Raw genomic sequence first — 18,585 nt, 5'->3', positions numbered from 1 at the left:
ATAGGTAGACATTGAAATTTGAAAAAGTTCTTACACTTTCTTACACAAGTACAATTGGTGTAAGAAATGTGTAAGATAGGTAGTTAAGAATGGTTCAAAATCTGAGAAAATGACATTAATTGCTAACTCACGTCAGTTTCAAGCACTGTAGGTTTAAAAAATTTGATAAAATAGGCTACGTTTGTGCGTTATAAAATATCAATACGCAGGAAAAAAGTTTCAAATTTAGGTATATTGTGAACAAAAAATATTCTAAAGCCAATGGAGTAACAAGCCTCCCATAAACCCAAGCCGCCTGCATAAGCCTTGGGGTATTTTAACGCGCGGCTTTTGCAGGAGGCTAGGGTTTATGGGAGACTTGTTGCTCCATTGGCTTTATAATATTTTTTAGTTGACAATATATCTAAATTTGAATTTTTTAGATTTTTTATTAATGTTTTATAACCCACAAACGTGCCCTCATTTCGTAATTTTTTTTATATATATATTTTCTAAAAAAATACATATGAGTGATCCAAAATGATGATATTTATATAAATAATTAAATAGATATAATCGAAAATATATATATATATATATATAAACAAATACGAAATTAGGGCACGTTTGTGGGTTATAAAACATTAATACAAATGCTAAAAAAAATTCAAATTTAGGTATATTGTGAACAAAAAAATGTTGTAAAGCCAACGGAGTAACAAGCCGCCCATAAACCCAAGCCTCCTGCAAAAGCCGCGCGTTAAAATACCCCAAGGCTTATGCAGGAGGCTAGGGTTTATGGGAGGCTTGTTACTCCATTGGCTTTAAAAAAAATAATTTGTTCACAATATACCTAAATTTGAATTTTTTAGCATTTTTATTAATGTTTTATAACCCACAAACGTGCCCTCATTTCGTATTTATTTATTTTATACTCCCTCCGTCCACAAAAAATATGCCACAATTTCCTTTTTCGTCCGTCCACAAAAAATATGCCACTTCCATTTTTAGTAGTAGGGTCCACACAACTCCACTCACATTTAAAGTGGGACCCTTACTCCACTACCAACTTTACTCACATTTTCTTAAAACCCGTGCCGAAAGCAAAGTGGCATGTTTTTCGTGGACGGAGGGAGTATATATATATTTTCTGAAAAAATACATATGAAAGACCCAAAATGATTATATTTATATAAATAATTAGAATGACCCAAAACAATTCACGGATATATATACTGGAAATAATTCACAACAAATAAACAATAGGAATCCACTTTGATTTGTAGTAATCCACATTGGAACCAAAAAAAGATAAATGCGCCTTTTGAGATAGATTGGACGGCTCAAGCTCACGGGTTTTGCAAAGGGGAATTTGACCCAATGAGTACAAGAGGAATTCAAGGCTTTTGTAATTCAAGGCTCACGGGTGGTTTGAAAGAGAATCTCACGCCCACTCAAGGCTTGAAAGAGAATCTCACGGTCACGGGTTTGAAAGAGAATTCAAGGCTTTTGTAATTCAAGAGAATCTCACCCTTAGGTTAAATATACCCAAGCCGCCCCACTCATTCAAACCAAAGCCGCCCCTTTGCAAATTTTTTGCTCCTTCAAGAATTCATTCGCGGCTTCAAGAATACAAGGCTTCAAGGCATACTCCATGGCTTCTTCCTCAAACCAAGTAAGCACCGAATCTCCTTGAGCATATTTTATGTATTTTAAGCATGTTTATTCGTATAAATTGAGCTTCTTCTTTTTTTGAGGCGATGATTGACTGTTGAAGCATGTTTGTTTAGAACCGTGAACTGTTGAAGCATGTGGAGCGAGAACCGTTGCTTTATTTTACTTGCTTTGATTTTTTTAGTTCGGTGGATTTGATTTTTGTGAATAGGGATATTACTTTGGTGGATTTATTTAGTGTATACAGACAATTCTCGTAATTAGCTAATGGAGCTTTATATTAGTTTGGTGGATTTATTAGTTTAGGTCCTTTTATATGTTAATTACGCATAAAATAATAACATTTTTTAGGTTTTTCATAATTATAAAATTAAATACATATTAATGAAATTTAAAGAATTTAATTTAACCAACAAGCCTCTCATAATTATGCTTTTTACGCACAAGCCTCGCACTGTAGAAATGCCGAAGGCTTGTGCCTTAAAAACATAATTATGGGAGGCTTGTTGGTTATTTAGGATTTTTTAAATTTTTAATTATTTTCAGAGTGCTTTAATATATCATTATGAATTATTTTGTATTTATTTGAGGTTTTTCAGAATTCATAACATTTATTAAATATTATAGGTTAGTTATTATGAAATTATTAATATAGTATGTGTGTTTGGTTAATGATTGAGCTATTTTTGGCTTTGGAATAGGAGATTATCTCTTATTGGAGGCCCGGGACAATCAATCGTCCTAAGACAGCAATTAGTACGTACTACAAGACCAAGTACCTGAAGAGCATAGTGCTGAAACTAAATGACATTGGGGGTGATGTACTGGAGAACACATTTCGACAGGGTTACTTTGGTCACTTTTTGGATGGGGCCCCGGGCCCCAAGTGCAACACGGCATTGCATCATGTTGTCTCTCGTCAGATTAAGATACAAGGCGACGGCAGCGAAGATGAAACCATCTGGTTCTACATCAATGGGAGGAGGGTTTGCTTGTCACCGGGAGATTTTGCCCTCATCACAGGATTGTCGTTCGGTGCGTCGCATTTTGATCTTGAGGAAAATCATGATTTGAGGAAGGCACAAACATTCAGACATTTTTGCAACGGGCAGCATATGTCAGTCGGGGCGTTGCACGATAAATTTATGGCCCAACAGGTGAACGACCCCGACGGCGGGATATACCTCCGTGTGGCCCATTTGTTGGTGCTACACATATTCATTTTGGGAGTGGACTTGCCACGACCCGTTGAGCCTTGGACTTGGGCTTTACTGGATGACTTGCAGGCGTTTTCCACATTTCCTTGGGGAGGGTACACGTATAAAGCCCTGAATTACTGGATGAAGAATATTACCGCAGATATTCCTGAGAAAACAGGGAAGTACAACTTCTTCGGTCCTTCTTGGGTCCTATTTGTTTGGGCTCTTGAAGTTATCCCCGACTTGGCCACAGCCGTGGCCATATGTAATGCAGGGAGATACCCTAGATGCCGGAAGTGGAAGTTCTTGAAGTCCAGCAAATTTGAGTTACAACCTTTATTTGAAATAGAGGTAATAATTTACGTGTTTATTTGTTAAGATACTGGATTTTATGAATATTAATTTTCAACTACATATTTTTTTATTGTAGGGTCGAGAGTGTTACGAGATGAGGCCCGATAAGTACGAGGCCATGGCGCCTTATTGGCTATCGGTGTCAAGCGGCGGTGATATAGGCGTCCGATTTCCAGGTCCGGAGGCATTCGGCCCCAGGCACTCTCGGGGGCGCCTCATTGGTGGGGACCAGAGCCAGGCTTTTGTTCAGCCTGATGCACGACGTCATCGTTCGAGGCAAGATACTGGAAAGCGCCCGAGACCACAGGTGGTGGAGTCCTCATCGAGCAGTAGCCATCAGGATCAGAGTGGCGGCGGCGATCGTCCTGTGACTTCTGGTCGGAGGTCCCGCAGAGACTCGAGGCCCAAGCACGGGGGAGAGAGTAGCACTGCTGCGCATTCACAGTGGAGCGAGCAGGACTGGGGGCGCATGCAGACCATGATACGTGCGAGTGAGGAGAGCATATTCTCAAGGGTGAAGAATTGGTTGGAGGAGATGATAGATTCTATGCGTTGTCGATGCTTGCATAGCACTGACGTTCATGTGCCCAGACCTCCTCCACGATCTCACTCAGAGAGGAGACGTGAGCCGGATCCAGCGACGCATACATCATCAGAGGCCCCATCGCATCATGATGCCTCTGCTGTGGTTGTCGTCTCACTCTCCGCTGTAGTTGTCCTCTGACTCGTCCTCTCACCAGCTGAACGAATTCGAGATTCTCTTGGTCGCCCAGCTTGTCGCCGAGAAAGATTTGGCAAAATAATCCTAGTTGCAATTTCAAAAGGTATTTCCCAATGCTCTAAGGGAGGCAAGTGATTAATGACACCAGAGTATGTGTCAATCAGTGAACTCCGCTTGTAGTAAATGTGCACGTGATCGTCCACTGACTCGTTCGCCTCACTGCAAAAAGAATGATTATATTTAGTAAGCCTCACTGTAATTTTGTTAAAAAAAATTATAAATAGCATACGTAATGGCTGCAATCGCATGAGAACACGGCATGCTATCCAGGTTGAATTCATTGCATTCACAGCTTCCCTTTTGAAGGTCAACCATAAAATGGCGACCACCAGCACGAACCCTATATATTCTACCAGTGGTCCTCTTGGCAGTGTAACGATGACTTTTTGGTATCTCCGCACTAATCTTCTGTGTTGCCTCCGGAGTAAGAATGTCGTCGCTCTCTTGTGCGGCCGCAAGTCTGTCATTGAACCAGTGCTCCAGAACCATCCTGATTGCCTCTAACATGGAGCATATGGGAAGACGTCTGGCCCACAACAAACGTGCATTCAAAGACTCGGCAGCATTGGATGTAAGAAAACTATAGCGGTTCACCGGACATTGTGATCGTTGCAAATACCATGGGTAGCATTCGGTAACTCACTCTTCATAGCATTAGCAATGGAGATATGCGCATCAGAGACAACGAGTAAGTTGTCGGGCTGGCCGCAAGCTTGCCTCACATGTGACAGGAACCACTTCCAGGACTCATCATTCTCGATCGGACCGACACCAAATGCCAAGGGGAAGACTTGCTCATTTCCATCTTTTGCCACGGCGATGAACAAAATACCATTGTTCTTCCCCTTCAGGTGTGTACCTTCGACCACAATCACTGGCCGAAGATGAAAGTAGAAAGGTGAGATGGAAGCCCCAAGAGCAACAAACAGATGTTTGAACCGGCAGTTTTCGTCCACTTCCAAATCATACAAGGTGCCTGGATTCGCTTGCTGTAGGGCATGAAGATATTTTGGCAGCAGAAGGAACGAATCATCAATTCGACCGTATATCATCTCGAGCCCGAGATTTCTTGCACGTAGCGCGACACCATATTTGATTCTGACGCCGAATTCACGTATCAACTCTGCCACAATAGATTTCGGCTTAATGATCTCTCCATCATCACGTATTCTTTTTGCAACATAAGCAGCAACTACATTCGAGTGTGCCTTGATTGGTTTCAATATGCCCAGTTCTCCTTCACATGAATGCTTTTTGAACTTATGCACTCCCCACATCCTTCCGCCGTGACAAGATGCACGCAAATCGAACTTGCACTTCTCAGAGGGCTTGCACTTGAAATAGAGGCGTCCCTGATCTGAGCGGTCAACTTTTGCCTCAGTGCCTTGCTTCATATTCCACAAGCCAACAGCAAGGACCAGTTCTTCTTTACTGTTGTAAAAAGAATTCTTCCCCAATTCATCAACTCTGGCCAGGTCACTCTCGCGAGCAACGAGCAAAGCTGTGGCGTCCACTGGAATCAACGGAACTATCCAATTAGTTAGATCATCGGTGTCATCCGTCGAATTTCCATGACGGGTTCTACTTTGTCGGATCCAACCTGCTCGCTCAGCTGCCATGAACTCTATCAGATCATCGTCTAATAAATCCTCAGAGGCATTGGAATCTGTGCCCGACTCGTTCGCAGGATCGTATTCTTCATCATCTCTGTCAGAATCGTCATCAGGATCTTCGACGTCGTCTTTAGGTTCTTCATCTTCGTCGTTAGGATCTTCATCTGTCCGCACCTACTTGAATCTTCCGCACATTTCATTAAGGCTTTCCGTTTGATTCCATGCGGATTCGTCCAACGGTTGCCCATCCCATGAAAAGTATTGTGTTGGAAGCGAGCTTTGGCCACCATGATACGGCGTATCATGATATGACGTCTCATATTGACTTGATTGTGCTTCATATTCGTGTCCCGAAGGATGGGCAAAATCAACAGAAGGAATGTACGCTTCTTCAACCGAACCGTTTATGTGCTCAACGTACACCATGGGATATTCGGCAGTTTCCAACAAGCCTTCCACGTCATCGTCGGTGGTCAAGCCACATTTCGTCTCTCGGCCAAATCGATTGGTCGCCAAATAATACAATTGGTAGTTCGGGCTCATCGAATGCGTCATCATAATATTGTTGATGTTGTACATCAGGCTTGCAATAGTTTCGTTGAAGAGGGGAAGAACCTCCGTATCCCCGCCAACGTAGTATATACCATCGACGGCTCCATTGTATCTCACATATACGTATCTCACGAATTCCATCTATAAAACCACATAAATATAGTATTAAAATATGCCTAACAACCTAAACACATCACAATAAGCACGAAAACAAAACAAGCCTCCCAAACATCACTACCCGCCGGCACTAGCCTCTGACCTTGTGTGGTCGGTGGCTAGTGTCGCTGGCTAATCAGTTTTGGGAGGCTTGTTTCGTTTTCGTGTTAAGTACGTTCTATTAAGCTAGAAACAAGTTTAATATCTTCATAAAATACTTTTATTATTAAAATAATAACTTATTTCATAAATATAATGTAAAAATAACGATACATTTGTTATAAAATATCAATACGAAGGCAAAAAAAAAAATAATATTTATGTATATTGTGAACAAAAATAAAATTACAAAGACAACAGAGTAACAAGCCTCCCATAAACTCTAGCCTCTTGCAAAAGCTGCACGTAAAAATAACCCGCGGCTTATGCAGGAGGCTAGGGTTTATGGGAGGCTTGTTACTCCTTTGGCTTTAGAATATTTTTGTTTCACAATATACATAAATAGGAAGAATATGAGATAATCACCATGAATATAATGTAAAACATGCTCTTTAATTAAAACCAACATACAATCAAACATGAAAACGATAATTTATACGAAGAATATGAGATAATCACCTTTTGAGGCAGAAATTCAACACAAATTGCACCACCTCTCGCAAAAAACCACTTCTCAAATCTTTAGGGATCTATTCTTCAATTTCTTCTCTAAACTCACGAAAATCTATGAGTATTTGAATTTGTGTTTTCTCATTCACACATGCAGCCTTTATAAGGACTAATATTAGATTCCTTACAAATTCACGTGAAATTTATTGTTTATTTAGTACAATTCAACCTATTATTTCATGTGCAATGGAATGCATGCATAAAGTGAGCATTAAAGCCTCACTACCATCCAACCTTTTGCAGAGTCACATTCTCTTACATTTCATGTCAGCATGTACTTTTTTTCTGAAAAATTAACAAAAAAAATACAAATACAAAATAAGGATATGTATGTTACGTTGAAACATTCATGACAATGCGAAAAATTACAAAATAATATATATTGTGAAACTAAAAAGTATTTCCTACCTAGCAGACCAACAAGCCTCCCAAAAATCCTTCGATGAATTAACACAAGGCTAGTGACGCCGACTAATAGTTTATGGGAGGCTTATCACATGTTTAGCTAGATAACATTATATTGGTTCAGAATATATGAGGTTGGATATTTTTAATTGATAATTTTCTATTATTTTATGTGCAATTCTATAATTTTATGTGTAATTCTATTATTTTATGTGCAATCAAATCATAGATAAAGTGAGTATTATTACCCCCACTATAATACAAATTTTGACAGATTCACTCTCTCTCATGTTTCACATCTATGTGTACTTTTTATACTTTAAAAAAAATGAAACTTAAAATTTATAAAAATAACGATACATATGTTATAAAATATCAATACGAAGGCAAAAAAAATAATATTTATGTATATTGTGAAGAAAAAAAAAATTACAAAGGCAACAGAGTAACAAGCCTCCCATAAACCCTAGCCTCCTGCAAAAGCCGCGCGTGAAAATAGCTCGAGGCTTATGCAGGCGACTTGGGTTTATGGGAGGCTTGTTACTCCATTGGCTTTAGAATATTTTTTGTTCACAATATACCTAAATTTGAAATTTTTTTCCTGCGTATTGATATTTTATAACGCACAAACGTAGCCTATTTTATCAAATTTTTTAAACCTACAGTGCTTGAAACTGACATGAGTTAGCAATTAATGTCATTTTCTCAGATTTTGAACCATTCTTAACTACCTATCTTACACATTTCTTACACCAATTGTACTTGTGTAAGAAAGTGTAAGAACTTTTTCAAATTTCAATGTCTACCTATCAACATCAAAGCCGCTTTTATCAAAGTGGGTAGTTTCCATAGACATTTTATCAAAGTGGGTAGTTTTATTTTCGTCCCTTTATTTTATTAAATCTATTTGCGTGCAGGAAAATATTAAAAATATCCCTCCCAAATATATACATTAAATTTCATGTCATCTAATTTATTGAATTAATATCTATCTTAATTTTGTTTAAAATCATTCTAAATATTTCATCATATTTAAGATTTTATTTTATTAAATCTATTTACGTGAAAAAAAACATTAAAATTATCCCTCCCAAATATATACATTAAATATTCATGTCATCTAATTTATTGAAGTAATATCTATCTTAATTTTGTTTAAATCATTATAAATGATTGCAAAAGAAAAATTAGCTGCTTAAGAAATTCACCAATTTCCTATTGAATCGTTTTATGCGATGTAATCTAATTTAAAATATTATATCTACCTGATTTCCATTATGCCAATAAGTAGCACTCAACCAATTAGCACAAAATTAAAAGACACCAAAAGAAAAGGGATATAATTAAAATACAACGAATGATATCTAAACTGAGAAAGCAAAAAAGAAAAGTTAACCAAGATAAGATTAACCAGCACAATGATAGTTAAATGGCTGAATGAATACCTTTACGTAGAAAGAGAGCATACGGAGAAACAGAGGAGAAATACTGGTATATGAACTTGCCAACCGAGAAGAATAGTTGAGGTTAAAGAAATAAAATTAATTATACACTTTTTTATAGATGAAATATAAGATAGTTAATTTCATAAAGAATTCTACCTTTGATAGGATTCATCTATATTTGAGTCAATCTTGAAATATTTGAAATAATAAAATTGAGGATAATTCAACAAAAACAAAATCAAATTTAACACTCTTGAAATATTTGATCCTATCTTGATGATAAGGTGGACTCAAATGAAAATACTACTGAAATATTAATAAGTAATTGTTGCCCTTTCTTTTTTCTGTTTTATATCCTGAATGCTAAGAACGTCTCTCAGTGTCAACTTATTTATTTTGCTCATGCGAGATGCATTATACGAATATCTAGATAGTATTCGTCCTCTACATAAATGAATATTAGCGGATAGTGTATCAGTAACTTGTTTTTCCATTCTTCCATGACTTGGGCAGCATTTTTTTTAAAGAAAATAAAGTGCATTGATTAGAGATTTAGAAAAAAAAATAGTTGTTTTATCAAATAATTGTGACAATCATAAATTATTTAATTATTCATTAGGTTTTCCTATTCTACGTTTAATACATAGTCTTAGATTTGAAGTTTATAAAAATAAGAAATTTGAAAATTAGAATCATAAAATACGTACAAAATTCTTTTATAATTTATAGTGAAGTTTTAGATTTGAATTTCATAAATTATTATTTGAACATGCTATAGAATTAATTATTTATAGGTTTGTATGATTATTCAATGGTATTTGATTTATCTATAAATTTGTATGATTATTTAATGGTGTAGGATTTATCTATAAGTTTATATAATTATTTAATAATTTTTGGATGTGGAGATTGATTACATATTTATAAACAAATAATAATGAATTTGTTCATAATTGTGATCTTGATCAAATACATGCGGATACATATGAAATTAATTTATTTATCTATGCATGTACTCATAATATTTGAAGGAAAAATGTTAATAATTAAATTTTAGAGTAAATATATAAAACTATCCACTTTCATATTGTAAAGATAAAAATTGTCCACTGAGATAAAAATAATAAAAATTGTCCACTTTTTGATTGAAAAGACAGAAATACTGTCACGACCGGTCTTAACTAAGGATAGGTAAGCCGGGAAACCGTGACTAGGGAAGGGAAATTAGGAGAGGGGACAGAAAAGGGGTGATAAATAATAATAAAGGAATTGAACTAAGATTGAGACATCATATGAAAAAAAAAACACACATAAATAGATAAGAGCGAGTAATCGGTCAAGAGTATCCGATTTAAGTGTTTATACAATAACTTGATTTGACAATCCAACATAATAGGATAATATGCATCATAACTGAGTGTTCGCAGCGGAAATAGAACGTGATACATGTATGAAGACATGTATCGCCAAGAGTTTATTTAGTAAATATGACAAAGCTCCGCACGACACCCCATCATCACTCATCACTGCTCAACCTGCACATTTAGAAATACATGCAGGGCTGAGTACAAAGTACTCAGTAGACATATGCCGAAAATCATATACATACATAATAAATGTAAATTGTCATGCCATTTCAATAGTATAACCAAGGGTTTTTACTTAAAAAGGCCCTAAGCATACTAAATTCATTTGTGATTCTAAAGTTCGTCTGATCAGACTAAGTTCTTTTGTAATCTATCATATCTGAATCTGTGTGCCGAAGAGGTGGCCACCTCTCACGGTCACTTGACCGGCCAACCCGCTAGATGACTCACGGTCACTGGTGTACACTAGCCAAGGCAGGATAGCTATCAACTGCTCAAGACCCGAATTCGATTACATGATAACTGGCAAAGCCATATCAGATAGATATCATACTGAAATTAAAACATTTTATGGCAAGACAATACTTGAATTAACTTCAATTCAAAGATTTTGTCATGAAATAACTTGCTTGAACGTAACAGTTAAATTCATTTGATATATATGAAAGTAATGCCTACCTGATTGCAGTGTTTTGCTACTTAAGACAATGATTCTCTTTCCTTAGCGCGATAGGTTACTCAGGCGCTTTTGTTTATTTGAACCTTTGATAACACGAAACATGTGTTCGAGTGAATAATAGAAAAGATAACAACAAATGCAGTGAATCACTATTCACTCATTTCTCTAACTACCCATATTTCCTTAAACGACTGTATCTAACTCATATACAATCGTTCTTCTTTTATCGAAATACTTCATGTACCTTTGAGGATGTAGGAAAGCCCATTTTATATTATTCCTTTATTTATCCATTATAAATAAAGAATAATCTATAAAATATTTTCCTTTTCCCCATTTAATAATGCCAATCAATATATATATATTGCTACTATTAAAAGAACTAATAAATCATTAATAAATTCTAAACATTAATTCCTGATGAAAATTTCATTGTGAGATTTTAGGAACATTTGTAAAAATATTTTAAAATAATAAAAGGAGTTAACTATAAAAAGAAATTTTCGAGAAGATCTAATAATTTTAATATTTTAACCATTTAATTAATAAATCTTTAATATTTCATTTATCAACTATTCCATCTAATATAATTTTACCAACAAGTTCTCATGAAATCTTTCTCAGAATATTTATATATCTCAATAGCTCATTTATAAACTAAAAGTGATATTTTATCAACAATAAAACTTTAAAATCCTTAATAAGAATTATTTTGAATCATTTCCATCTCAACAAAACTGTATATATTCAACTTCAACTAATAAACTGCTTTTACTCCGAACTCGTATGGAGTCTAATTTTATATCAATAGAAACCTCTTTGAGTCTAGTTTAATTAAAAAAAAAGTATGTTGAAAAACTCCAAGTAGTTTAAGAGATATAGCGATTTTCCCATCGCCTACCAGATTCGGCAGTTTCTGCCAACTGAAAGTCCAGATTTTTGAAAAATAGCAAACGTTACCTGAATGAGCTCAAATTTTATATGTAGATAGCTAACACATATATCTTCATAGAATAAAAATTTGAGAGCTAAATATCAACATATGGTTACTGAAATAATTAACCTAATCATCTGCCTCACGACAGTTTTAGCAGATACGGGCAGTAGACTTCTCGAATTTTAAAAGGGTAGTAAACGAAGTTCAAATGATATGAAACTTTGTACGAATATTTACCACACTCCCATCTATACCCCAGAAATTTCTCATAATATAATAGAAACGGGAATGCATCGAAATAAGGGCGTCAACTTACCCTTGTCCAAGTGAGCACTAATGGAAGTTGTTCGCCGGGGTTTTTTTCTGGTCGTCGTTCCGCGATGGGGTTTAGCCGCGAAGGTCTACGACTTAGTTTTCCTCGTGCGAGATAGATCAGGCTACACAACGGTGGTTTCTCGATCCTTTTTCGTCGTAAGGATAGTGAGAAACGAAGGCCGTAAGTTGGCTGGTGGCTAAGTCAGGAATTCGACGTTGGCCTCCGAAGGATATTGTGGCCTTTGGTCGGGAATATATAGAGAAGGTTTCGGCCTTTCGATTGTTGGGTTTGGTAGCCTAAAGATGGAGGAACGAGTACACGTTCTCGGTTCAGAGCCTAGTGGCCGGTCGACGAAGAAATGGCCCGGCGAAGGGAGCTCACTTGAGCTCTTGCAAGTAAAAAAAAAAAAATCTCCTAAACTCTCTCTTGCCTCACACCTCTCGCTGCACTTCTTCCTTCTGCAGAACTCTCCTCAATTTATAGAGGAGTTTCTGCAGACAACAGAATCAAAATGGTGGAAATTTTGGTACCTGGAGTTGCAACTTTTGAAGATTTGATCGTTGAAATTTACATCCTTTGACAATTGTGATCTTACCGTGAAATTTCTTTCTCGGCGTGCTGAAGCTTTTGAAAATTGTGGATATTGGCGTGATTTTCTTCTCCTACAGGAGACTTTGGGGTGTGATGGAGTTCAGATATGCTACAGGAAGAAATCTGCAATCTTTACAATCTCCTTCTGCAGTAATGGTGTATTGGAGGGGAAGGTGAATAGTATAGGGAATAGTGTAGGGAATAGTGTAGGAAATAGTGTAGGAATTGATGTGTTGGATGAAAAATCGAGACATACGTGTAGTGCCGTGATCTAGTTTCTCCTAGTTCCTGTAATAATTCTCCAATTCTCGTTTAATAAATACTCCTCGTATTTACATAAATTAAATCCTCAATCTTGAGATTTAATACGTGAAAGTCGGAATTAATTCGTGACTTAATACCTTAACTCATATAATGCGAAATAATAAAATTATTATGCATATGATCTCAAGTTATAATTTTAGCAATTTGATTTAAATAACACGATTTATAAAATCGGTTATAAATCTAAATTTTCTAATAATATTGATTAAATCAATAAACTGGTAAAACAAAGTCTCAAACGTATAGTTAAACCAATAAATTTAATTATTGGTTTCATTCATGACTGAATATTAAATCGCAGCTCTGTATCTCTTATACAGACTTTTGCTGAAATAATATTATCTGAACAAAATAATCACCATAAATAATTAAAAGAATTTTATAACTAATGCACATATTTAATCTAATATGTATTTAAAAGAGCGGGGCATCACATACTACCCCCCTTAAAATAAATTTCGTCCCGAAATTTGCATACCTTCGTTAAACAACTCTGGATATTTTTCTTTCATCTTGTCTTCGAGCTCCCACGTAGCTTCTTCTTGTCCATGGTGCCTCCAAAGAACTTTCACTGAGGTGATTGATTTATTTCGGAGTTGTTGCACCTTTTTATCTAAAATCGCTTCGGGTCTTTCTTCATAGCTCAGGTTTGGATTAAGGATCATCTCATTTTGGTGTATCACGTGCTTTGGATCGAAAACGTACTTCCTAAGTTGTGATACGTGGAAAACATTATGGACATTTCCTAGGCTTGGCGGTAATGCCAGCCTGTAAGCCACTGGGCCTATTCTTTCTAGGATCTCATAGGGTCCTATAAATCGGGGTCTAAGTTTCCCTTTAACTCCGAACCTAATGATCCCTTTTGATGGAGAAACTTTTAGAAAGACTTTTTCTCCATTCTCAAATTGTAAGTCAGTTCGGCGTTTATCAGCATATGACTTTTGTCTATCCTGGGCCTCCTTAATCCTCTGTCGGATTTGGCGAACGATTTCAATCATTTCACCTATTGTGTCTGGCCCTAGGATTTTTCTCTCGCCCACTTCATCCCAATAAAGTGGCGATCTACACTTTCTCCCATACAGTGCTTCGTAGGGTGCCATAGCGATAGTCGCTTGGTGACTATTATTATATGCAAACTCGATGAGTGGCAAAATGTGCTCCCAGTTTTCACCCTGGTCTAGCACTACTGTCCTCAGCATATCCTCCAATGTTTGAATCGTTCTTTCAGACTGACCATCTGTTTGTGGGTGAAAAGCTGTACTAAAATTCAATCTTGTGCCCAGTTCTTTTTGTAAACTGATCCAGAATCTGGATGTGAACTTGGAATCTCTGTCCGATGTAATTGACTTTGGCACTCCGTGCAAACGCACAATTTCTCTAACATAAAGTTGAGCTAACTTGTCGGATCCATGGGTGATTGGGATTGGTATAAAGTGCGCACACTTCGTAAGTCTGTCCACAATGACCCATATAGCCGTGTTACCTCGCTTGGATCTTGGCAATCCTGTGACGAAGTCCATTGCTATATCATCCCATTTCCATTCTGGTATCTCCAAGGGTTGTAGTTCCCCGTAAGGCCTTTGGTGTAAGGCTTTCACTTGCTGGCAAGCAAGACATCGTTCAACAAACGAGGCTACATCTCGTTTCATTCCTTCCCACCAGAAATTCTCTTTTAGATCTTGATACATCTTAGTACTTCCCGGGTGGGCAGTATAAGGGGTATCATGGGCTTCGCTCAAGATTTTATTCTTAAGTTCTTCATCTTGAGGAAGGCATATCCTTCCTTCAAAGAGTATGGCATTGTCTGGTGCTTCTTGGAAATCTTTGAGATCTCCTAATCTTATCTTTTCCCGTAATTTTTCCATCTTCTCATCCTTTCTTTGTGCTTCTAGCACCATTTTTCTTAAGCTAGGTATTGTCTCAACAACGCCTGCTATAGTTCCAGGTGGTTTAATCACTTCTATCTTCATCTTGTCAAATTCTTTTATAAGCTCAACTTCTCTCGTGAGAAGATGTCCTAATTTTGACGAGACTTTTCGGCTTAATGCGTCGGCTACTACATTAGCCTTGCCTGGGTGGTAGTTAATACCACAGTCATAGTCCTTTACTAATTCGAGCCATCTCCTTTGTCTCATGTTTAGATCTTTTTGCTCGAAAAAGTACTTCAGACTTTTGTGATCAGTAAAAATCTCACACCTAACTCCATATAGGTGATGTCTCCAGATTTTTAATGCATGTACTACTGCAGCTAGTTCCAGATCATGAGTCGAATAATTCAACTCATGAGGTCTAAGTTGTCGTGATGCATATGCTATTACCTTGCCATCTTGCATCAACACGCAACCTAGTCCATTTTTGGACGCATCCGTGTAGATTACATATTCTTTGTCTGGTTCGGGGACTGCTAAAACCGGCGCAGTAGTTAGCATCTTCTTGAGTTTTTGGAAACTCTCCTCACACTCGTCCGTCCAAGTATACTTGATCCCCTTCTTGAGCAGTTGCGTCATTGGCCTTGCTATTTTCGAAAATCCTTCAATAAACCTTCGATAATAGCCAGCCAATCCTAAGAAACTCCTGATCTCGTTTGGATTTGTTGGCGACTTCCATTCTTGTACTGCTTCCACTTTAGCAGGATCTACCTTGATTCCTTCTGATGATACGATGTGTCCTAGAAATGTGACTTCTCTCAGCCAAAACTCGCATTTGCTGAATTTGGCGTAGAGTCGTTCATTCCTTAGCGTTTGTAGAGTGGTCCTCAAATGCTCTTTATGTTCTTCTTCATTTTTGGAGTAGATGAGGACGTCATCTATGAACACTAAGACGAACTTGTCCAAGTAGGGGTGAAAAACCCTATTCATGAGATCCATGAATACAGCTGGTGCATTTGTTAGCCCGAATGGCATAACTACGAACTCGTAGTGGCCATACCTTGTTCGAAAAGCTGTTTTGGGTATATCTTCTTGTCTGACCTTCAGTTGATGATAGCCAGATCTCAAGTCGATTTTTGAAAATACACTCGCACCCCTAAGTTGGTCAAACAAATCATCTATCCTTGGCAAAGGATATTTGTTCTTGAGTGTTAGCTTGTTCAGCTCTCTATAGTCAATGCACATTCTCAAGGTGCCATCTTTCTTTTTGACAAACAAAACTGGTGCTCCCCATGGGGATACACTAGGTCTGATGAAACCTAGGTCCAGTAGTTCCTGCAATTGAATTTTTAGTTCCTCCAATTCTTTTGGAGCCATCCTATACGGTGCCTTTGATACTGGCGCCGCTCCCGGTTCTAAGTCTATGGTAAATTCCACTTGCCTATTAGGTGGCAATCCTGGCAAGTCTTCTGGAAACACATCACGGAATTCTCGTACGATATCCACATCTTCAATTGCTCTTTTTGTCTCAGCTTTCCCGTTTAGGTACACGAGGAATGCCTGAGAGTCCTTCTTATTCATCATCTTTCTTGCTTGTAGGGTGGATATAATTGGTATTCTCCTACCCATTCTTGTCCCGTGAAATTCCCAAGCATTTTTTTCTGGAAATTTGAAAGAGATCTTCCGCTCCTTGCATAAGATTGTAGCGTAGTTTTCAGCTAGCCAATCCATTCCTAGGATTATATCAACGTCCGACATCGGTATAACATATACGTTGTTTGCTATGACCTCTAGTGATCCTATGTTCAATTCTAAGTTCGAGCAAACATGCGTTACTGTCATTGTTCCTCCTATTGGTGAAGAGATACTCATGTCCTGATTAGATCTTTCTATTTTGAGTCCTAGGGTGTCCACACATGCACTTGCAATGAAAGAATGTGAAGCACCTGTATCAAACAGAAGTACAACAGGTGTGTTGAGTAGCATGCCCATACCTGCCAGGTTTCCCTGGTTTTTCTCGGGCTGGTTCTGTTTGATAGCATAGGCTCTTGCGTGATACGGTTGCATCTTTTGTTGCTGCTGACGTGGCTGTGGTTGTGGCAGCTGTGGTTGATGTGATTGTTGAGGCTGCGGCAATTGCAGATGACGTGGCTGGGGTAGCGCTTGGATAGCTCTCAGATGTGGGGCTTGGAATGGTGGGTTTGGCCTTAAGCTCATCCCGTGTTGCTTATTTGGGCAACGATTTGCATAATGCCCCTTCTGGTTACAGATGTAACAACTATCACTGCCAGCCTTGCAGATTCCACCATGGTTTTTGTTGCACTTTGGGCAGGGTGAAGTTTTCTGTTGGTTGTTCCCCGCCTGATTAGGAGCAACTTGCCTTCCAAAGCCCTGTTGCTGGGGTGGTTGTCCCTGCCACGGTTTCTTCTCAGTTTGGCCATTGTAATTGCCTTCCCATTTTCGTTTCCCTTTGTAGTTCTGGGATTGGGCTTGTGGGGGTGGTGGCATAGGTGTTGCCACTGGTCTTTCCCATGGCATTGCTGCCTCAATGTCTAGAGCTCTACTGAGGGATTCAGTATACGACAACCCTCCATGACTAGCCAAAGCCATCCTGATTTCATGCCTCAGACCGGCACAAAATTTTTCAGCCATTTTCTCGTCTGTATCAACTAGTTCTGGGGCATATCTGGACATGTCGCAAAACATCCTATCATACTGTGTAACCGTCATCCTCCCCTGTTTCAGGTTATAGAATTCCATTTCTTTCTTCTTTCGGTAACTTTTGGGTATATATTTATCATATATCCCAATCTTGAACTGCTCCCAGGTGAGGTTTTCTAGTTGATCAGCTGTCATTGTCTTCATTCTGGCTTCCCACCAGAAGTCAGCCGATCCCGTCAGTTGGAAAGATACACAGGTTAAACGTTCCTGGTCGGTGCAGCGCAGAAAGTTGAAGATGCGTTCGATTGCACGCACCCAAGTTTCAGCCTCAGCTGGATCTCCTGTACCGCTGAATACAGGTGGGTTTTGACGCAAAAACAATTCCTCTATTCTACGTTCTGGCCGTATTGGTTGTGGAGCTATTTCTGGTTCTGGCCCTGGTTCTGGACCTCTTTCATCATTTTGTGGGATTCTTCTCCCACCTCTTGGACGTCCTCTCTTTGGTGGCATTCTGATAAGTCAATATAATATGTTTATTAGTACATGGTAGATGTATTCTAACACTCGTTCATTGCTTCTTCAATTCCTTGTACTAGCTATATCGTATGCAAAACTTTTAAATCAACGAAATATAATAAGTACTTAACACACGAATTTACTGAAGGCGTGAATTTATATATAAGTACTTAAAGATTCTGCCTCCTAGAGGCCTCTTCGAATAATATGGAGTTATAGAACGGTCCATAGGTAGTTACCGTTCCTGTAGTAACAACTTCCTAGATAGATGAATATTACAACCCACGAGTTCGAGATACATCATACAAGCAAATACAACTGCCCTAGACTATCGATCCATGGGAGCTAGCAGACTTGCTCTTCTCCGGATCCTCTTCTGGGTCTTCCTCCGGATCCTCTTCTGGGTCTTCCTCCGGATCCTCTTCGGAGTCGATATCCAGGTAGTAGTCCTCTGTTTCCTCACCCTCTGCCCCGAGCTGAACACGACCACCGAGAAGTC

Source organism: Salvia miltiorrhiza, chromosome 1 (assembly GCF_028751815.1).
Source record: "Salvia miltiorrhiza cultivar Shanhuang (shh) chromosome 1, IMPLAD_Smil_shh, whole genome shotgun sequence".
NCBI lineage: Eukaryota > Viridiplantae > Streptophyta > Magnoliopsida > Lamiales > Lamiaceae > Salvia > Salvia miltiorrhiza.
The sequence above is the reverse complement of the archived record's forward strand: the minus strand, read 5'-3'. Positions refer to the sequence as shown.